We start from the raw sequence: 23,041 nt of genomic DNA, 5'->3' as shown, positions 1-23,041 counted from the left end.
TCCCATTGAGTGTCAGATCTGAATTAAAAATAATGTTGGATGATTTATGCAAACAAGGTATAATTTCCCCCATCAATTCTTCACAATGGGTCGCACCAATCGTGGTCGCACGCAAAAAGACTGGGGAAATTAGATTATGTGCGGATTTACGCACATTAAATAAGAACATTATTGTTGACTGTCACCCGCTACCAAGAATCCACGAGCTACTGGCTAACATAGGCGACGCTAAATGGTTCTCTTTGATTGATCTGAGGTCAGCGTACCATCAGGTGCCTTTGGCGAAGGAATCCCAAGAACTTACCTCTTTTATTACTCCTTTCGGAGCTTTCAAATTCCTTCGCCTCCCTTTTGGGTTAGCGTCTGCTGGAAGTGTTTTCCAGAAGCTGATGGATGTGATGTTTCAAGGCATAGCGGGTGTGCAAGCATACCTTGATGACATCCTGATTTTTGCCAAATCATTAATTGAACATGACGCTATTCTTAGAAATGTACTTTCAATTTTAATGTCTAGAAACATGACTGTTCGCGCTGACAAATGCAAATTTGCAGTTAACAAGATTGATTATCTGGGACATACAGTATCAGACCAAGGTATCACCCCCAAGTTTTCAGTCATTAGAGCCATTGAAGACGCTAAACCTCCTCCTGATAAGGATGCTTTACGATCTTTCCTAGGTCTTGCAGAATATTATGCAAGGTTTGTCCAATCATACTCCCAAATAGTGGAACCTTTAAGAAAGCTTTTGAGAAAAGGGTCTAGTTTCGTTTGGACACAGGAGTTAGACAAGGTTTTTTGTGAGATCAAGAAAATGATTGTTTCCGCAAAAGCCATACATGCCTTCAGAGAAGATGCCACCTCAGTTATCACTGTAGATGCGAGTATTTCTGGTCTAGGGGCAGTTCTTACACAGAAGGTGAATGGTCAGGAACAAACTGTGGCGTTCGCATCCAGAGCACTCAAAGAGTTTGAACAGAGGTACAGCACCATCGAAAGGGAAGCTCTAGCTTGTGCCTGGGCGGTCCACAAGTTTAAAATGTACATTTGGGGTAGGAAATTTGAGTTGGTCACTGATCACAAACCACTAGTTTACATCTTTGATAAACCCAGTTCAGCGTCCATGTCAGCTCGATTGATGAGACTAGTCTCAAAATTACAAGAGTTCAGTTTTACTGTTAAACATATTGTCGGTGGCAAGAATTTTCGGGCTGATTGCCTATCTAGAATGGCTATGGAAAAGGATGATGAGGAGGATTTTCTTGTAGAGGACGTCGAATGTGTTACACTTGTGGATGCAGTGGATGAAGTTAGTGATGTGATTTCTGAGGGCGATTGGAAAGAAGCCACTGCTTTAGACAATGTATTGTTAAAAGTGATAGAGTTTACCACACGATGTTGGCCTGAACCAAGATGTCTGAATAGCGACCTACGTAGTTTTGCCCAAATTTCTGAGGAACTGTCTGTTGAGAACGGCATTGTACGAAGAGGCGAGAAATTTGTCCCTCCTTTTAAACTGAGGGAGTCTATTATTAATAAGGCACATCAAGGGCATCTGGGGACAACTAAAACCTCTATGCGCATTAAGCAGCGCTATTGGTGGCCCTCAATTGATGCCCAAGTCAAAAAATTGATTGACTCGTGCCCAGAGTGTTTATTATCCGATAAACATTGGCGCACACTGAAAATTCCCCTGCATCCCACAGATTTCCCTAGTTCCCCCTGGGAGAAAGTTGGGGTAGACTTTTCGGGGCCATATTCCATTCTCCAACAGGAGAATAAGTACATTATTCTTTTGGTAGACTATTTTTCGAAGTGGATGTACTTTGATTTTGTTAAGACCCCTGATTCTGATTCCACTATATCCTTTCTCAAGCGGGTGTTTGAGTTAGAAGGATCTCCCAAGTTTATCGTCACGGATAACGGAACTCATTTTGTTTCGGATAAGATATCTAGATTTTTGAAACAATTAGACATCAAACAACTCAAAGTCTCCCTTTATTCCCCAGCTTCGAATGGTCTCGTCGAGAGGGGGAATAAGGTGCTTAAAGAGGGTGTTCAAACAGCGATTTCTTGTGGCTACAATGTGGTTGATTTCGTAAAACAAAAAGTGTGGCACTACAATACCTCCCCACACTGTGTAACTGGGATCTCCCCGTTTTCCTTGCTTAGAGGTAGAGAGGACCGTTCTGTACTATTCCCTTCATGGTTGCATCAGGACTCTGCTGGTAAAGTTATCGATTTGGATTCTGTTAAGAAATCTGTTCTAGAAAAACAGAGTCAAATGAAGCTACAGTTTGATGGTACCTCAGTTGGTAAATTAGTAGACCTGCAGGTTGGTGACTGGGTTTTAATCAAGAGTCCTGGTAAAGTAGTGAAAGGACGCTCAAAATTTTTTGCACCCATTCAGGTAGTTAAAGTAAGTAGGGGAGCAGCCTTTCTGGGAAAAAAGGGTTGGTGGAACAAACGCCAACTGGTGAAAGTCTCTGATCACCAAGCAGAGATTATAAAAGGAAGGAAGCATAATGGTTACTCCAATAATTTGGATTGGAGTTTTTGGATGAATGTTCCTTCTGTTTCCAGTGTTCCCAACCATTCCTTTTCACAAGCTCCTCAGTCCTCATTACAAATCCCTGGGGAGATTTCTCCGGATCCTGTTGTTAGTCAGGGTGCCCCGTCTTACACAAAAGTTTCTTCTTTCGGCAGACACATCAGGGCCCCCGAGAGATATAATGAGTTCATTAGATTTTAAGCATTTGTATTATTTTTGGTCAATGTAACCCAATGTGTTTTTTTGTTGTTTTTTTTTTCTTCTTTTATTGACTGTTGTAAGGGGGAAGGTGGTGTAATAGCGGGCTTCGCTCGCATCGCCTTTCTCGTGGGTTTTGGCTCGTGGGGTTAGGCTCGTGAGTTCGACTCGCGTCTTATCACGAGCCAAAGCCCGAGACTAACTTTGTTTCTTTTCAAAAGTCGTATACACGAGCTGAGGCCCGTGCTTACTGTACTAACATGTTGTGTTTCAAAAGCCCTTCCTCGTGCTTGGTCGGCTGTGTCTTCCCGTTAGCCATTGTAACCGCAGGCTTAACGGAGACAGGACGTCCATCACGGGTGGAGTCATGTACTAAGGATTAAACTTCTCTTACCTGGAATATTCCGCCTCTTCCTAATTTATTACACAAGCCAACTCCCTTACGTTGCTAGTCAGTTTACATTTGAACTGGAAACATAACTTGCCCTAACTTGTTTGAGAAGCAGCACTTCCATTGTGTGTTGCTCTTCATGGTAGCGTTAGTAACTGTACCAGTAGAGAACCTCCCGGTTGCTGCACCGTGCAGTGACGGAATGTGATGGATGCTCCATTGTACACATGTAGACATTCTCTGTACCACTGTGAGGAAGTGGAACGTGATGATGAAATAGAGCACCACAGCAACTGAGCAATAAATACATTCCGCATTCCGCTGTAGGAGTAGGCCTCTGGCATGTTGCAGGACTCGCCTCCTCTGATCCACTGTAGATGGTAAGTCTTTCGTAGCCTTTGTAGTCCTGCCCTGCACTTTGTAAAGAGACTTATGTGGTAGGGTCTGGCATGCAGAGGGAGACATTCAGTAATCATAATTTAGGGTTTTGTTTTAGACTTAACTAACTCCAACTGCTTTGAATTGGCATAATCTGGGACTCTAAATGCTGAGCACTCTTTGACTATCGTCTTGGCCGAGGCCCTTTTATCATGTGTCTTCGTGATGGTGATTTCTTCAGTGGCTGCCCGGGTACGGCTTGCTGCTTATGTTTGGATGTGGGATGTTTATCTCAGAAGAATGTCATATTTTTCTCACAAGTGATGCCAATTCACAGTGGTATAGCTAATGCATATTTAATGCTGCAATTACCCTCATGTCTTCCCAAAGTGCTCCACCCAGAACCCTCCATTTCTGCCATTTTCGTTACATGCAACATTCCCATGACATTGTTCAGAGCAATTCACACAGATCCTCGTCACTGTGTAATCCATGTCATGCAAATTCACAATCCCACATCGATCCCTGCTTTAGAGTGAAACACTATAGGGCTGACTTGATTTTCTATAAGCCAACTTGGCATCCACGTCGTTCATAAACTTTCTAGGGCCAACAAATTCTACAGAATATTGGGCTGCTGGCACTTCTCCGCCAATGCCACTTACCCTACGTGCATCAACCAATCTATTTTGTATTAATTTTGAATGCCTCTCTGCTTCCTTCAGCCCACGTAAGTCTCTATACCGAATGTAGGAAGCTGGCTCTTTATATAGTGGGCCAAAATGAGGCACAATGTGTAAAAAGTCCAAGCAAACCCCAATTGGTTTACAGAGGCATAAATAACACCCTGAATGCTGTCTTTTGTGGTAGTGTGGGCGAGTAGTTAGGCATATCAGAGGGTACTGTTAAGCATTTATTGCACACACAAATGGAGTAAATGAGACACACACTCAATAAAGAAATACGACACCGGTTTATAAAAATAACACGTTATTTTATATGAATTTAGATTCCAAGATCATAGGAATTGGGAAAGTTCTTTTTGAGATATGAATTTTTACAGTTTTCAAAAGTTGACCGTGCAATTTTTGGGAGTGATAATGTTATCCTATGGAGAAAAACATGCATTTGAGTAGTTAACAGCAACTTACGAGACTGTTCTTTTGGACTTGAGGTGAGTATGGGGCAAGGACCAAGGCCATACCAACAGGTCTCCTCAGGAGGCTCTAGGGCATCTGGGTGCAGAGGTGTGTTACGGTGTCGGGTGTCCCATTCAAATGGATGGAGAACTGTCCGGTTGGAAAGAGACTGCTAGCTGGGACTTGTGAGTCAGTCTGGAAGAACCCACAGACGGGCTCGACCCTTGAGATGCTCTGTCATTTAGGGACACTGTTGGTCCACTTCTCCTCATGCTATGGGGCTTCTCTGCAGTGGTGTCTTTTGGCGTCTGGGTCGGTGCTGGGGTCACTCGCAGTTGGAGGGGGCCTGCTTAAAGAGGCTGCAGGTGACGACTGGAACTCCATTTTGGCCAGACCCAATGGGGTTGTGGACATCACTCTGTCTCAGAATTCCTAATTCTACCACATACAAGATGGTGGAATTTCTAACTTCATGTTCACCTCAAGCTGTTTACCCTAAAGGTGTGTCCAGCTTATCAGTGCAACATGCCTCCTGCATAGCTTTGAAGTCTCCTGTCTTGTTATGTGTTGTATATTCTTACTTGGTCCAATGTGGCTACTTGATGTCTGTAGTCCTTTCTTAGTGTTTCTATCTTCTAGCCTAAGTGTGTTCTATCTGGTGTGTGAGGACTCCAGCCTTGGCAGTTGGTCTGGTCAGCTGTGAGGTCTTACTGCTCTGCTGTTTATCTTATTCCTTGTAACTTAATAAATCCAACTTAACTACTGGAAGATGTGTCCTGCTATCTACCTAATTTGTGTACAACATTATGCAGATCACCAGTTATCCTGTTTGGCAGAGGTGTAGACTCCCCCTGCTATAGCAGGCACTGTTTCTGTCCTCTAAGATGGGGGCTCTCACCTCCTAGGGGATCAGAAACGTGTCAGTGGTTGCAGTTTGGACCAGTGCCCAGTACATAAGTGTAGTGTACTGCTCAGCCAGGATGTATGACGTGAGAGAATGTGGAATGTTAGAATGTCGTTTGGATGTCATCAGTTGCTGAATGGGCTGAGCAGAGCACAGACTCCTCCTGGTGGGGCTCTCCTTCATCTTGAATACAACTAAAATAAATACATCATTTAAATTACAAAGAATGGACTTATTGTTGTTCATTACATTGGCGACGATTCGGAAACGCCCTGCGCGTCAACTTTCAAGCTACCTCATCATTCAAGATTTACATTCTTCAGCAACTCATCTTTATGGCACCATGAGCCCCGCCAGTGACCTGTCATCGGTCGCCCTCAACATCAATCGTGCCATCAGCAAATTACTGAATTCACGGACAACTGTGAACTGCCTTCATACTAACACCTGCTTTCACCTGTGTTCCTGTGACCTTCACCTGCGTTCCTGTAACACAAATCGCCCTGCACTACAGATGTTAGCTGCATCGCGTGTCAGCCGCCTTGCCTGCTCTTCAAAATATTCAAGACTTCATTTCTTGAATTACCGGCAGCCTAAGTACACTTTCTACATCGCTGACAACCTATTGCGCATATCGGTCTTAAAGGTAGGGTACAGCCCCTGTATGAACCCCACAACAGGTGAGCCCATTCTATTTGCTACGTTTACCAGAGTAACTTTTTTTTTCCGTCCTGTTGCACCCTTCGTGGTCCGGCACTTAGCAGTGTCATTTTATTTCATTTTTATTCAATTTTTTCATGCTTTCTATACTTACCCACTACCTGACAGTTAAACCGCTTTGCCAAATTCAAAATACGCACGAGCTTCACATGGAGCGCATGCACTCAGCGCACGCCAACCCACCTGTTTCACGTGCCACCATCATCTTCCTCTATGACGTGAGTCAGCCTTCTACCACCTCCGGAATTCTTTGGAGCACGCTGACACCGCGAGCCACCCAGCATTTCTCACGTCGATTGGCATTTTTCATCGTTTCATATCCGGTCATCTTTCATCTCTACGTCATCTCAACTTCCTCAATACAGCGATAGGCACGCATTGTTATTAATTAGCCTATTGCATCTCAGCATTTTTCCACAGCGATAGGCACGCTTTATTATAAATTTGTCTATTGCATATTAACATTTACAACAGCGATAGGCACGCTTTGTTTTATACTTGCCCATCGCATTTCAGCATGAGTATTACAGCGATGAGCACACCCTCACTACTTCTCCATTTTAAGACAAGCCATCTCATTTGGAAACTTTTCATATCACTTCGGTCTTTTGTTTCTCCAAATACAGTACTTTATTGTTTCAACACTGCCATCTAGCGGTTACTTTTCACCACTGCACCTTCACAAGAATAACAGTTTTTCAGCGATTTAATGCAGCCTTTCCAGTGTTTCATTTCTCAGACCACGGTGACCACTTTATTTATTTTATTTTATTATTTTTTAGCACAATTACTATTTAGCGGAGTGTCACCATGTCATTATGGACCATGTCCTTTTCATCTTGCTGTGTTACTTGTCATCCATGACTAAAATGTTTACTATTACTTTGTACATTGCATTTTTAATTGTGCAACTTCACAATGGGGTCCTTCATTACAGTTGCTTGAATCCCCTTCTTTGCAATTCATGCACGCATTTTGAATGTACACCACTGACAGTACTTTACATTATTACTTTATTGTATGTGCATTTTTTTTTTGTTTTTCGCATCGTTATATAGCTTACCTCTACTTCTAATGCCCATGTTGCATTTGTCATTTTTGTTTCATACCGTGTGGTTACTTACCTTCCACACCTCCACTCTACTTTAGGGAAATTTTTACTTCACGTTTTTATTTCATACAGTGTGGTTACCTTCCACATATTCCACTCTAATTGAGGGAAATTTTCTTTGTTTCACGTGGTCATACTCCACATTCAGTTTCAGGCAATACTTTTTGCCGTGTGCCATTCATGCACACCTTGCACGTCACATTTCAGTGCTTATTTACTAAACACAACTTTAAAGTTGCGTTTTCTCACAGTACCTCGCAGTACCCATTTCACACTCCCTTTACATGGGATTAATTACAGTTTGTATTTCACCTTACATCGTTTCATGTTTGTGATTATAACTGTTTTGTGGATTCACTTTTTCAAGAATCCACCCAGGTGTACCCACACACCTTCCTACATCTTTTCTTTGCATTTTCTCCTGCATTCACTTTTCATTTTCTCGCCACCTCCACACTGGTCTGGCCAACCAGTGTGCTCTGGTGGTGATTTCTATATCTATTCTTCATTATTCATGTCTTTGCGTCACCATTGTTGCGCAAATCTCATCTTTCTTCACTCGTTTATCTTTACATCACTTTTTCTTTTACCTTGCAACACTTGCATCTTATTCGCATCTGTTCTCTCTATAAAGGGGAAGAAGGGTTGTTTCCACTCATTTACATGTTTGAAAATGTATTTTTCATTCCTTCTTTTCAAGATGTTTCTCGAAGAAATTTTGCTTGTAACTTATTGTACCAAGTTCTCCCTTTTCATTGTAAAGAAGGGAGAAGATGTAGTGTACTGCTCAGCCAGGATGTATGACGTGAGAGAATGTGGAATGTTAGAATGTCGTTTGGATGTCATCAGTTGCTGAATGGGCTGAGCAGAGCACAGACTCCTCCTGGTGGGGCTCTCCTTCATCTTGAATACAACTAAAATAAATACATCATTTAAATTACAAAGAATGGACTTATTGTTGTTCATTACAATAAGTTAAGATGAATTCCCTGTACAATTGCAATATCTAGTAATAGAACTAGACATCACAGGGGCATATCTGTTGATGCAGATATATCCTCACATGAAATAGAATGCACCTTGCCTTACGGCTCAAAGGTGTGGGTAGGGTTGTCTTACATATATTAGATGCAGTGGCTTTGGCTTGACACACAGGAGTGTGTACTGTCATGTATTCACTTACGGTTTGCACCATTTCACACAGCCTGCAATTGTAGTCGGCGTGGAATCTGTATGTGTTTTCCTCAAGGTGGCATATGATATGCTGCTGCTCTTGGGGGACCCTCTTTAACACCCATTCTCTAGGTGCCTGGGGTACCATTTACTAGGGGCTTATGGGGGTGCTAAAATCCTGAGCCAAGTGCAGGACAATCAGACTTACCTTGTTAGCAGGCCTCAGTGCAGAATTCAAAATCAGTATCTAGTAACTGAGGATGCCAACCTGCCTGCACAATGGTATGACTGGCAGAGGCATCTCACAGGGCAGTGCCTAGGATTCCATTCACCTCAATGGGATGGGAGTGTCTGCCCCTTCCGGAAGCACCAGCTCACCTTCTGGCCCAATTTCTCAGTTAAAAGCTACAAGGAGGTCCTCATCTGAGAAGCAATCATCAAAGGCTACACTGACAAACCCAGTGCCTAACTTTTTCTTTGGACAATCTAAGTCTGCTCTGTAGTGCCCAACCTGCTGACAATCCAAGTACAGTCCAAGAGGTGTACTCTGGGATGTACTATCCATCTTTTTAGGGACGTGAGTCTCTAAAGGATCTTCTTTGGAGGACTTACCACTTCCTTCTTTTCTCCTGTGTGGGCCTGACCCCCCCTTTCATGGAATCTCCCCCCTATTGGTTTTTGGGAATTCTAGTCCTACTCCATTCATCAGCTTTCCTAGCCAGAGCACTGGGGCTAGAAAGTGATGTGTCTACTAGATGCTGATGTAACTTTTCTGATGTAATATTTGCTAATATGTGCTCCTTCATGATCAAATTGTAGTGCCCTTCATAGTCCTGCACCTTGTGGCCTTTTAGCCAGCAACCTAGTGTTTTGACTAAAAGTCCACAATCTACCCAGGTCTCACTCGATATTTTGTGAGTCTCCCTGAACCTAATTCTGTACTCCTCCATTTTGAGTCCAAAACCCTCAATCAGAGTGTTCTTCGTGAGGTTATAGGAGCCAGGATTTATCTCACTGAGTGTCAGGAGACTGTCCCTGCACGTAGCTGAGAACAGCTTCCAGAGTAGTGAGCCCCAGTCTTTCTGGTGTAACCTCCTCATTCTACAAACCCTCTCAAAGGCTGTGAACCTCTTGGTTATGGTCACCCTCAACATATTTGGGGACAATCCCTTTGGGAATTTTAGATTGAAAAGTTTACATTCTCTCCCTATTAAGTTTTTGTTGCCACCAGAAATGGGTGCTAGGCCCATCGCAATGATTTCTATAGTTAGGAGTTTAGCTTCTAAAGCTAGCCTTCTGACCAGTTTTTGAAGTTTGGGATCCTCCTCTTCAACTTCCTCTGGAGTACTCCTAGTAGAGGTACTGTCAGTAGCTGAATTGAAGACTTCCTCACCACTCTTACTGGCATCTCCCCCTAGTGTTTCTTTTGTGTTTTCTTCCTGGACCATGGTCCTATAGTGCTCAGCAAGCAGGTGCTGCAGGTTAGCTTTTGTATGTTTAGCCCCCATGGCAAGGTTCCATTCTGAACAGAAGCCCTTAAGTTAAGTTAAGTCAACTTAAGTTTCTTGTAGGGAGCCAGGTTGAGTGCCTGGGTACTACCCTCTGCCTCATACATTGTGTTTTACAACAGTTGGGACCTTTTTAGTAAGTTACAAAAAATCTACCAGACTATACCTTTTACGGACCTAACTGTCTGGGATAGTTTTTTTAAATTTCTAAAAAACAAGGATCGAGGGACTAACCAAGGCCCGAAGAGACCAGATCGGACATTTGGAAAAATAAAAAAAATTGAAAAAATGTTTTTGACAGCTAAATTCAATTTTGGATTCCTTAGTGTAATCACAATACTAACTGAGGGGTACACAAAATGCAAAGTCCTCTATCCCGCTGCTGTCCCACCAATGTAGGATGCTAGCTCATAATATAGTGGACCAAAATGAGGTACACTGTGTAAAGAGTCCAAGCAAACCCCAACTGGTTTACAGAGGCACAAATTACATGGGGTGTCATTTACTAGGGCCTTATGGGGTGGTAAAATGCTGAGCCAACAGCAGGACAATTAGACTTCACCTTGTTTTAGGGAAGGAGCACTGGCACTGAGGTCTGGTTAGCAGGCCTCCGCGCACTGTCAGTGTCGAAAATCAGCATCTAGTTGCTACAAAGGGGGCAAAAATTGGGTGGGCAAGTGCAACAAAAAGCCCAGTTTCCAACACCAAATGACTGAATCGCTATTCTACCTCAGTTTATCATCACATACATAGAACCTTCGGCTGTCCAGTTATAAATGTTTTCCAAACCCAGTGGTTTGATGAAATTTTGCAACCTGAATGGAAATATCCAGCCACCTTGACATGATCGTAGTTACCTCAATACATGCATTTCTTGAAAAGGAACACCATACACCACCCCGTCTTCTCTTGTCTCCCCCACCAGTGTAACGTTTGCTTGCCCCAACTGCTCCCAACATATTCACCAGTAGTTTGTGTTCTGACCTTATACAGAATTAGAGCTCCTTTGTATACATCCTCTAATAGATCATATTCAATGCACATGCCTTTACATCATATGTAGGAGTGTGTAATTTACTTCAGCTGGATATAAAGCACTTGATTCATGTGCTGTCACATGTTATGATGAAGCTCCCAAACTCGGTTGTCAATACTAAATGTTCTGTCTGTTCTGGAACTTGAGAACAAATGCAGAGGTTTCTTTCGGTTTTATCAGGAATCCACCAACATATTTCTTATGTGAGAAAAGATCACATTTTTGTAGAAGATTCACATGAATAGTAGATTGTTTTTATCTTCAGTTTGGGAAAGTTCCCAGCTTTGGCTTTGATTAAGGTTGCTATAGCTTGTACAAACGTTTTATGTGCACAATTGCACTGCTAAGGAAGAACAACAAGGGTCCTAATACAAGGTCCCCAGTTTCTTTAAAGGTGCTGCAGAGGAGCAGCACTAAAAGAGGTAAGGCCTAATACTAGACGTCTGCGTCTTGGATAAAATCTAGATTCTCTTGTCAGGACACCCCAAGAATTGCTGTTTGCCATGCAATTCCTGATGGGCTGGCAATTCCAGGAACTTGTAATCAGCCCCTGATTGTTTTTTGCAGAGTATGTTGCACAGAAATATTGTGTTTGTGATAAATGAAGATACTGGCGAACATAAATGATCACAAAGGTCAGAAATTATTTGTTGAAAAGCAAAGCAAACTTTTGGACATTAAGAAGACTGCCCTGAAGCGTGCACATAAAAACAGATCATGTGCATCTCTAATCAATAGTGCTCACATAAACCTAATAAAAATACCTACAATTGTTCCTTCATTTCGGGGGCTGGTGCCTTAGACACTTTTCATTCTTGCTCTTTCTCTAGTCTTTCCATTTCTGAGATATTCGCCTGCATCTGTTAATGCAAACTCACTGCTCCACCTTTAGAATGATCCCACTTTCGGCCAATTTCCTTAGTGCCCTTCATCAAGCCTCCATTTCTTACCTTTCTTCCTTTAGTTTCCAGAATGTTCTCCAGAAGTTATGCTACCTCTTCCTCGTTTCTTTGAAATCGAGACCATGCCAGTACAGAGGACTGCTGGATGTGCCCCTTCCTGAGTATACTCGTTGTCTAGACTTCTATAGCAGGGGCAATGAAGGTACACAGATAACAATTACAAACGTGTGATTATGCACACATTTCTTAGGAACAACACCAGCTCCTTAATGTTTGCAAGGAGGGCCTATTTGCCAAGATGTTGTCATTCATACCTGCAGTTCCTTCGTGTCCCCCTAGCTGGTCTCCTACTTGGTGGCCAGCTAAGCTAGGCTCACCTCCGTCCCCCGTCACAAACGTCAGAAATTTGGGTGTCATGTTCGACGACAAGCTGCCATTTATATACCACGCCTACGCAGTTGTCGCTTCATCCTTCCATGTCATCAGGATGATAAAACAAACTCCTACCTTTTCTCCCAGTCAGCGCCGGCAGGACTCTTATTAGCACATTGGTTATGTCAAAGGTTGACTATTGCAATGGTCTCCTTATCAATGCTCAGGAAAGAGTCCTAAATAAATTACAACTGGTGCAGAACGCAGCCATCAGGATTTTGTCAGCCACCCCCAAGTTTAAACCCATATCCAAGGTGATGCGAATGCTCCACTGGCTACCCATCAGGAGTAGAACCAAGTTCAAGGCCCTATGCATCGCATACAAAGCAATCCATAAGACAGGACCGGAGTTTCTGAAGAAAACCCTCTGTTCCTATATGCCAAGCAGAACCTTGCGCTCATCAGCAGCCAACCTTCTGACTGTCCCTCGAACCAAGAAATCCTCATGGGGCGATAGAAGATTCACCGTCGCCACTATCACACTATAGAATATGCTCCCCCTTCACATTAAGACCAGTCCCAACCTGCTTACCTCCTGGAAAAAATTAAAGAACTGGCTTTTCAACCAATAAACCACCCGCTCCTGGCCTTCCCTCTGCTGTAGTCTGCAGCCCGAGACGCCCAAGGGTATTTGCACACTCTACAAGCTGCCTGTTGGACCTGGGGGTCTCCAAGTCACATAGGGTAGCTTGACACTAAATGGGAAGGCCTAACTCAAAGGTACATGTGTTAAGTTTGCGTCACACCCTTCAGTAACATAACGTCCATCCACTCAAAAATAAGGACACTACACCAATTTTAGAAAAGTAGAAAAGCTTTATGATCTCTTTTGCTGTTGACTTCTTACTTTGTGTTCAAACGCTAATTCAGTACCACAGTTACAATGAATTCAGTGCATTTACGCTTCTTGTTTATGTAAACTTCCTCACTCCCTCCTTCTTCAATTACTTCTGCATTTCTGGCTTTACATTAAAACAGTTTCAACCATTAATTCACATTACACCCTGGCTTAACACCTTAGGAATATCCGGGCAATAGAAATCTGGAATGATACCGTGGTATCCACTGTGTGACACTTTCCCTACAATCAGGTGAGTAACCCCAGGGTTCAGATGCCAGGTTCCATGCTGCAATCAGCTCATTTATAGCTAACTCATGTGCTTGAATAAGGTAAGGTCACAGTTTTTCCTCCCCTTCCACCTCTGAAAGAGATTACAAAATTAGACCTCAATCCCCATCCTTATCAGCCACAGGAGTTCAGTTTTCTTCTTCAGCACAGTTGATTTCCCCTGCTTCACTTATTCTTCTTTACTCTTAATCCTGATGACTTTTAGTCTCAGTCTTCCCCAACTTCGTTAGGGCTGGCCTCTCAGTTATCCAAAGTATTAGGGGCCAAGAAAGATCTCCCTTTCGGTTTCACGGCTGTTTTCCCAGTCATACAACAACCCCCCCCCCCTTTATCTCCACCTTACTTGGGGCCTGTCGAGTAATGTGCCGTTTCAGCCATCCAGCCCGTATTCACCAGATCTCCTCTCCCGGCGGCTCCTCCCTCGTGGGCCGGGTCAGATGTTCTTCAAACCGGCACCGAGGGGAGGCCTGCCTGGGCTAGCGGTGATTCGGCCACCTGCGCCGTCTCCTCAGTTTTCTCGACGATCGCGCCACTGAGCAGGCGCGGGGGAGCAGTGTCTCGGCAAGGCGCCGCCTCCCTTCCTACTCCGGCAGTCAGGCACACCACTTCTGGGCCTGCACGCTGATCGGCGCTTCCTCGCTCTCCACAACAGTCGGCCACACTACCCTTGGGCATGCGCACTGACCGGCGCCACCTCCGCAGACACTATCCTCCTCACCAGTGTCTCTCCGGGCAGCACAGGACGCCTAACTTATTCCTGCCTCCCTCTCTTGGGAACCGGTAAGGCGGACTAGCGGGGCTTGCCACAGTCAGCGGCCAGAGTCTGTGAAGGCAGGGGAAAAGGGGGACTCGAGGGGGCCAGCTTTGATTACGAAGCTGCTTCCCTCAGATGTCAGAAACCAACAACAGGGCTCGGTCAAGGGCTAGGGGGGGAACGTCCTCACGAAGAGGTTGTCTACCATACAGATAAACTAACTACTTCTTGTGCGCCCACCTCCCCACGCCACTGCCTCACTCCTCAAGCTCTCTAGACTACACAAAATGGCTACCCTGTCCCTGGTCTTTTATAGACTGACCTCCAAGGGTCCAGCAGGGTCCAGAAGATTCTGGAAGGTCCCTATTCTATCCTATGGGTCTTTCTCCTAGGGTGGCAGTTATGGCAGTTAATGGCCACCATTTTGTGTATCTCCTAGTTCTAGTCAGGAAAGGCACCTAGGCCTCAGGAAGAACAAGCATTGAAAATGCATAGGTCGTTGCGTGGCTGAGTGGCGTTGCGTGGCTGAGTGGCGTTGCGTGGCTGAGTGGCGTTGCGTGGCTGAGTGGCGTTGCGTGGCTGAGTGGCGTTGCGTGGCTGAGTGGCGTTGCGTGGGTGAGTGGCGTTACGTGGGTGAGTGGCGTTACGTGGGTGAGTGGCGTTGCGTGGGTGAGTGGCGTTGCGTGGGTGAGTGGCGTTGCATGCGTGAGTGGCGTTGCATGCGTGAGTGGCGTTGCATGCGTGAGTGGCGTTGCACGTGTGAGTGGCATTGCGTGTGTGAGTGGCGTTGCGTGTGTGAGTGGCGTTGCGTGTGTGAGTGGCGTTGCGTGTGAGTGGCGTTGCGTGTGAGAGTGGCGTTGCGTGGGTGAGTGGCGTTGCGTGGGTGAGTGGCGTTGCGTGGGTGAGTGGCGTTGCGTGGGTGAGTGGCGTTGCGTGGGTGAGTGGCGTTGCGTGGGTGAGTGGCGTTGCGTTGTTGAGTGGCGTTGCGTTGTTGAGTGGCGTTGCGTGTGTGAGTGGCGTTGCGTGTGAGTGGCGTTGCATGTGTGAGTGGCGTTGCATGCGTGAGTGGCGTTGCATGCGTGAGTGGCGTTGCATGTGTGTGTTGCGTGTGTGTGGCGTTGCATGTGTGTGTGGCGTTGCGTGTGTGTGGCGTTGCGTGTGTGAGTGGCGTTGCGTGTGTGAGTGGCGTTGCGTGTGTGAGTGGCGTTGCGTGTGTGAGTGGCGTTGCGTGGCTGAGTGGCGTTGCGTGGGTGAGTGGCGTTGCGTGGGTGAGTGGCGTTGCGTGGGTGAGTGAATGGTTAGCTGTTGCTTATGCGACGTATGGCACTTAATACTAAAGTAGGCAGACCTTAGCCTTTGTGAGAATAATAGCAAAATAAAAATAAAAACCAGATCAAGTCAAGGACGCAAACGGCACCATGCTATTGTTTATTTACTCAGATGATTTGCATAAAAATGTAACTTGTGAGCACGTTTCTCTAACTCTCCAATAATCCCATTACAACACTTTGCACAAATGAGATTGGGACTCATCCTTCCGAAGTCGAGAAAAATGTGCAACGCTGTGTTGTAGTTAATTTTTTTAATTAACAAAATGCAAATAATGTGGAGAGATTTCAAGTGATTCAGGAATGGGCGCCCGTGTAAAGAGAAAGTACGGCCGGCCTGGGCGGTGATGGTGACCAATTAATGGCACTTAAGACAACTTAACGAAAATTTCTGGAAAGGTAGAGAAGAATTGAAAACTTTAACAAGCAGTGAGACATACAGCTTATATTTTGGATGCACTCTGTTAAAACGCAGCAAATTATTTGAAAAGCGCAGTAAACATAGCGCAGCAACATGTACATGTTGATACAGTCTTATGTCCGGTAAAATATCAACATTAACCTTGCCTCATGTGTGGCTGATAGAGACGCCGTCGGGCATGTGGAATTTCTTTGGCAGCGGAGACCTACATGATAAATTAAAGTATCCGATCCACTACTGAGCATAATGCCGAATGAAGCAAGCATCGCGTAAAAGTATTGTGAGTACGTTTCTCTAACTCTCCAATAATCCCATTACAACACTTTGCACAAATGAGATTGGGACTCATCCTTCCGAAGTCGAGAAAAATGTGCAACGCTGTGTTGTAGTTAATTTTTTTAATTAACAAAATGCAAATAATGTGGAGAGATTTCAAGTGATTCAGGAATGGGCGCCCGTGTAAAGAGAAAGTACGGCCGGCCTGGGCGGTGATGGTGACCAATTAATGGCACTTAAGACAACTTAACGAAAATTTCTGGAAAGGTAGAGAAGAATTGAAAACTTTAACAAGCAGTGAGACATACAGCTTATATTTTGGATGCACTCTGTTAAAACGCAGCAAATTATTTGAAAAGCGCAGTAAACATAGCGCAGCAACATGTACATGTTGATACAGTCTTATGTCCGGTAAAATATCAACATTAACCTTGCCTCATGTGTGGCTGATAGAGACGCCGTCGGGCATGTGGAATTTCTTTGGCAGCGGAGACCTACATGATAAATTAAAGTATCCGATCCACTACTGAGCATAATGCCGAATGAAGCAAGCATCGCGTAAAAGTATTGTGAGCACGTTTCTCTAACTCTCCAATAATCCCATTACAACACTTTGCACAAATGAGATTGGGACTCATCCTTCCGAAGTCGAGAAAAATGTGCAACGCTGTGTTGTAGTTAATTTTTTTAATTAACAAAATGCAAATAATGTGGAGAGATTTCAAGTGATTCAGGAATGGGCGCCCGTGTAAAGAGAAAGTACGGCCGGCCTGGGCGGTGATGGTGACCAATTAATGGCACTTAAGACAACTTAACGAAAATTTCTGGAAAGGTAGAGAAGAATTGAAAACTTTAACAAGCAGTGAGACATACAGCTTATATTTTGGATGCACTCTGTTAAAACGCAGCAAATTATTTGAAAAGCGCAGTAAACATAGCGCAGCAACATGTACATGTTGATACAGTCTTATGTCCGGTAAAATATCAACATTAACCTTGCCTCATGTGTGGCTGATAGAGACGCCGTCGGGCATGTGGAATTTCTTTGGCAGCGGAGACCTACATGATAAATTAAAGTATCCGATCCACTACTGAGCATAATGCCGAATGAAGCAAGCATCGCGTAAAAGTATTGTGAGCACGTTTCTCTAACTCTCCAATAATCCCATTACAACACTTTGCACAAATGAGATTGGGACTCATCCTTCCGAAGTCGAGAAAAATGTGCAACGCTGTGTTGTAGTTAATTTTTTTAATTAACAAAATGCAAATAATGTGGAGAGATTTCAAGTGATTCAGGAATGGGCGCCCGTGTAAAGAGAAAGTACGGCCGGCCTGGGCAGTGATAGGGGAGGAGGGAGGAGAAATGCGAGTCACGGCAGCAGCAGCCTTTGATGTGCCTGCCGGCCGGCCGTGAATAATTAGGGGGTGAGAAATGCGCTCGGAGGGCTGCCTTTGATGTGGTAATGCGAGGCAGGCAGGCAGGCGGCTGGTGGCATTGTGCACGCGCTTTTTAGGGCTTGCGCAAGCGCAATGACCTAAAAAGCACATGCACTTGAAGGAATCGCCAGTGGAATCGCCAGTGGTGGTTAACCTCTGTTTGAGCCACAATAGAGCTTCGCCAGCTATGCGCTGAAGCGCATCAGCAGGCGAGCCCTAAAAAGGTCTATGAGGGCAAACAACACCTAACCCCTAGGCCAACACCTCAAAAATTCAGTGGACATAAAAAGATAAAAAAGGTTATGAGGGGCAAAAAGGGGACAAAATAAATAATTAATAGGAGGGGCTACCCAGAGGGCAGACAGGTCTAACACGCGTCCCCCCCCAGCTGAAAGTGGGGAGAGCTACCCAACCCCTTGGGAGTTCTCATCACTAAGGCGGAAATACCTAGAGAGACCGTCTGCATTGGCATGGTCCACTCCAGGCCGATGTTCCACCCGGAAGTCCATTCCCTGTAGGGAGATGGACCATCTCAACAGCTTGGGATTCTCCCCCTTCATTTGCATCAGCCAACGAAGGGGGCGGTGGTCAGTCTGAACCAGGAAAAGCGAGCCAAACAGGTATGGCCGCAACTTCTTCAGAGCCCATACCACCGCAAAAGCTTCCCGCTCAATTGCACTCCACTTCTGTTCCCGGGGAAGCAGTGTCCTGGACAGGAAGACTACAGGCTGAACCAGACCCTCTTCATTGAGTTGCGATAACACTGCCCCAATGCCATGCTCGTATGCGTCTGTCTGTACGATGAACTCCTTGGAGAAGTCTGGGGCCCTCAGGATCGGTGCTGCACACATTGCCTGTTTCAATTTTACAAAGGCTTGCTGACAAGCCTCTGTCCAGACTACCCGTCGAGGTTGTTTCTTGGATGTGAGCTCTGTGAGGGGCGCTACAATAGTGCCATACCCCTTCACAAAGCGACTGTAGTAACCTGTGAGGCCCAGGAAAGCTCGGACCTCAGTCTGGGTCTTGGGGGGTTCCCAGGCCATGATTGCCTCAATCTTTGCCTGGAGTGGCTGCACTGTTCCCCTACCCACCAAGTGACCTAGGTACACAACCGACCCCTGCCCAATCTGACATTTGCTGGCCTTGATTGTCAAGCCAGCCTGTTTCAGGGCTTGGAGAACAGCTTGCGCAAATGGTCCTCCCAACTGCTGCTGAAGACGGCAATGTCATCCAGGTAAGCAGCGGAGAAAGCCTCCATTCCGGAGAGGACCTGGTTCACCAGCCGCTGAAAAGTGGCAGGGGCGTTCTTGAGCCCAAAGGGCATCACGCAGAACTGGAAGTGTCCCTCAGGCATGGAGAAAGCTGACCTTTCTTTTGCTCCATCTGTAAGGGAGATCTGCCAGTACCCTGAAGTAAGGTCAAAGGTACTCAGATATTGGGCAGCTCCCAGCCGGTCAATCAATTCATCCGCCCTAGGGATCGGATGAGCATCAGTCTTGGTCACTGAGTTCAGTCCCCGGTAATCCACACAGAACCTCAGTTCCGGAGTGGTGCCTGGTGGGGCAGCTTTTGGTACTAACACCACCGGGCTGGACCAGGGGCTACTGGAAGGTTCAATGACTCCTAGCTCCAACATCTTGGTAACCTCACCATAGATCCTAGCCTTCACCTTGTCTGACAGCCGGTAGGTCTTTGACTTCACTGGTGGGCTGTCTCCTGTGTCCACATCATGGGTACACAGGTGGGTTCTTCCCGGGACAAAGGAGAACAACGAGGAGTACTGCTCCAATACCTGGCGGCAGTCCTCTCGCTGCTCAGGAGTTAGGGATGGGGAGAGAATCACTCCCTCCACCGACCCATCCTTTTCTTGCGACGAGAAGAGATCAGGGAGAGGCTCGCTTTCCGCTTCCTCTCCTCCATCAGTCACCATCATCAAGATGACTTCGGGCCTCTCATGGTGGGGTTTGAGGCGATTGGCATGCAGCACCCGTAGGGGCTGTCGAGGGGTCTTAAGATCCACCAAGTAGGTGGCCTTACCCTTCTTCTCCAATACCTCAAAGGGGCCTGTCCAGCGATCCTGGAGAGCGCTCAACTCTCCAGGTTCCATCACCCACACTTTCTGGCCAGGCTCCAACTCCACCGGGTGAGCGTTGTGGTCGTACCATTCTTTCATTACTGCCTGACTGGCTTCCAAGTTGTCAGAAGCTTGCTTCCACAACTTTGCCATTTGGCTCCGGAAGGCCAGCATGTAGCTCACCACATCCTGAGGAGGCTTTCTGGGAGACTTTTCTCATCCATCCTTCACCAGGCTGAGAGGTCCACGCACAGGGTGCCCGTACAGCAGCTCAAAGGGGCTGAAGCCCACTCCCTTCTGCGGCACTTCTCTGTAGGAGAATAGCAAACAGGGCAGGAGGACGTCCCATTTCCTCCGCAGGCTCTCAGGCAGACTTCTTATCATGCCTTTCAAGGTCTTGTTGAACCTCTCTACCAGTCCATTGGACTGGGGGTGGTATGGAGTGGTGAACCGGTAGGTCACTCCACACTCCTTCCACATTGCCCGCATATATGCTGACATGAAGTTGGTCCCCCTGTCGGACACAACTTCCTTGGGGAAACCCACTCGGGTAAAGATCCCCATCAGGGCCCTAGCCACAACAGGTGCAGTGACAGTCCTCAGAGGAATTGCCTCTGGGTACCGCGTGGCGTGATCCACCAGGACCATGATAAACCTGTGACCAGCTGTAGTTGGTGGATCCAATGGCCCCACAATGTCGATGCCCACCCTCTCAAAGGGGGTGCTAACGACAGGAAATGGTTCCAGGGGAGCTTTCAGCTTCACCCCTGTCTTCCCACTGGCTTGACAGGATACACACGTCCGACAGTATGTGTCAGAAGCCACTTTCATCTGAGGCCAGTTAAAGTGGGGGACAAGCCGGGCAAATGTCTTGTCCTGACCTAAGTGTCCTGCCAAGGGAATCTCATGAGCCAATTCTAGAAGAAAGGCTCGGTATCGTTGCGGGACTACCAAGGCCCGGGATGAACCGGGCAAAGGTTCCTTAGGTTCACTGTAGAGGAGTCCGTCCTCCCAGTAAATGTGGTAGTGCCCTGCAACGTTCCCTGCTGCCTGGACTTCGGCCTGTCGCCTCAGTCCCTCAAGGGTAGGGCACTCCTTCTGGCCCTTACAGAACTCCTCCCTGGTAGGCCCTCCCTCCACATGCCACTCAGCAGGGATGGGTAGGTCCTCCAGGGAGACTACTTCCCCCTCCACGGACTCCTGGCCCACCACCGCAGGTGGCCGATCTGTCTCATGGGGCGTGGAAGCCGAAGCAGGCTTCTCCTGTCTTCGGGTCTGTCCCTTTTTGGCAGCGGGCTGGGCCATTGTTCCAGGCTCCAACCCAGGCGAACTCCCTCTCTGGGCAGTCGCAGACCTGGTGCTTGCACAGGCCCAGTCAGGTGTACCCAGCATCTCTGAATGAGTCCGGTATTCCACCTCTCTCAAGCATTGTGCTCCATGTCATTTCCCAGCAGACAATCGACTGGCACGGCAGGGCTTACGGCAACTCGAAGTGAACCTGCAACCCCTTCCCACTCAAATGGAACCTCGGCCACAGGATAGTAGCCCAATCTGCCGTCAGCCATCGCGGCGGGGTGGAGTACATGGGGAATCACCTGCTCTGGAGACACCTGTTGACTCCTCACCATAGTCATACTGGCCCCTGTGTCTCACAGATCCTCCCCTCTTTGGCCATTGATGGTGATCCATTGCCCATACTTGGTAGTATTTGGGGGCACCTGGATCTTAGGAACCATCTCCCGGTCTCCCAGGGACACTAAGGTGACACCCGCCCACTCACCCCCTTATCTAAGGGCAACTCCTCCCCGAGCGCTACACTAGCTACTCCCGGGGCTTTACCTCCGGTGGGAGGGGGTGGTCTCTTTGGGCACTTGACATCTCCCTTATAATGTCCAACACCACCACACTCAAAGCAGTGGACAACCCTTGGCTGCTGGCTTTGGCCAGGATGAGGGTTCCGGGGCGGGTTAGCCTTAGGGGTGAATCCTGTTCCCTTTCCCTAGAAACTGTTTTGGGGCCCTTTTGAGAACTCCCGCTTTTTATCTCCCCCCTCCTTCTTCTGGGGGGCGCCCTGTCCGGCCCTTTGGGAATCCCCTCCAGTCCCCTTTGAGGACACCCGGGTACTTGCACAGATGTCCGCCTCCTCTGCAAGCTTCCGGGGGTTGGTCAGCTTGCTGTCCACCAGGTGTTGACGCAGCTCGGGAAAACATTTCTCGAGTAGATGCTCTTTGAGAAAAAGGTCGCACAACCCCTCATAGTCCCTCACCTCGCTGCCTTGTATCCAACCCTTTAGGGCCTTCCTTGCATAGTCCAGGAAATCCACCCAATTTTGTGTGCCTAATTTGTGACTTCCCCTGAACTTTTGCCTGTACTTCTCTGGGGTCAGTCCAAACTTTTTGATCAGCGCCACTTTCATGGTGGGGTAGTGGGTCTGCTCATCCTGCTCTAGGGCCAATAGTGTATCCCGTCCAGTAGGAGGCATGTATTTGTATAAACCACCCCCCCAGTGTTTTTCCTGGATCCCATGGGCTCTTAAGGAGACCTCATAGGCAGCCAGCCACTTGGCGATGTCATCCCCTGAGCTGTAGCTGGCAACTATATCTTTAGGTAGGTAGGGTCTGGATTCCCTGGTCAGTTCTTTTGTTTCGCTGCCACCATTTGGAAAATTAGAGGGTCCTATCTGTAGGGCCTTGAGTTCTAGCTCCCTCAGTTTCAACTCGTGAGCCATCCTCTGTTCCTCTTTCTCCTTTTCCATCTTGGCTAACTCCCACTTCAGCTGTCTCTTGTCCCTCCTGTCCACTAGTTCAGCTTCGGTTAAGCTTCTTCCGGAGACACTGCTGCCCTCCCTTGAAAGGGTCCTAGGTCCTGGTAGTAGGTTCCCCATCTCAAGTGGAAACAATCCTTCTACCTCTATGACTGTGTCCCGGTCCGTCTCCTCTTCCTCCTCCTTTCCCTCTCCATGTGCTGCCACCCAAGCCCTCAAACTGGTCTGGAGTTCCCCCTTCTTAGCACCACGCTTAAAAAACACTCCCACTTTTGGCAAAAGTCTCTAAGCTGGGCTGTAGTATAGGTCTCCAGTTCCTCCAGAGCAAATTCCATTTTGCTTATGAGAGATATAGGGACAACCACTCGGGAAGAATTGGTTCAAAAGGGACAAATTGAAGCTACCTCCACCCAC

At 46.8% G+C, this 23,041-nt stretch overlaps 1 protein-coding gene across 2 annotated transcripts in view; it reads left to right on the top strand.

The window, feature by feature from the left end:
• Positions 1-23,041, top strand: part of ALMS1 (ALMS1 centrosome and basal body associated protein) — a 222,885-nt gene that overhangs the window by 111,015 nt on the left and 88,829 nt on the right. The window lies entirely within an intron of this gene.

The sequence above is a fragment of the Lissotriton helveticus genome, chromosome 2_1, assembly GCF_964261635.1.
Source record: "Lissotriton helveticus chromosome 2_1, aLisHel1.1, whole genome shotgun sequence".
Classification (NCBI taxonomy): Eukaryota; Metazoa; Chordata; class Amphibia; order Caudata; family Salamandridae; genus Lissotriton; species Lissotriton helveticus.
This window is presented reverse-complemented; position numbering and strand designations above follow the sequence as displayed.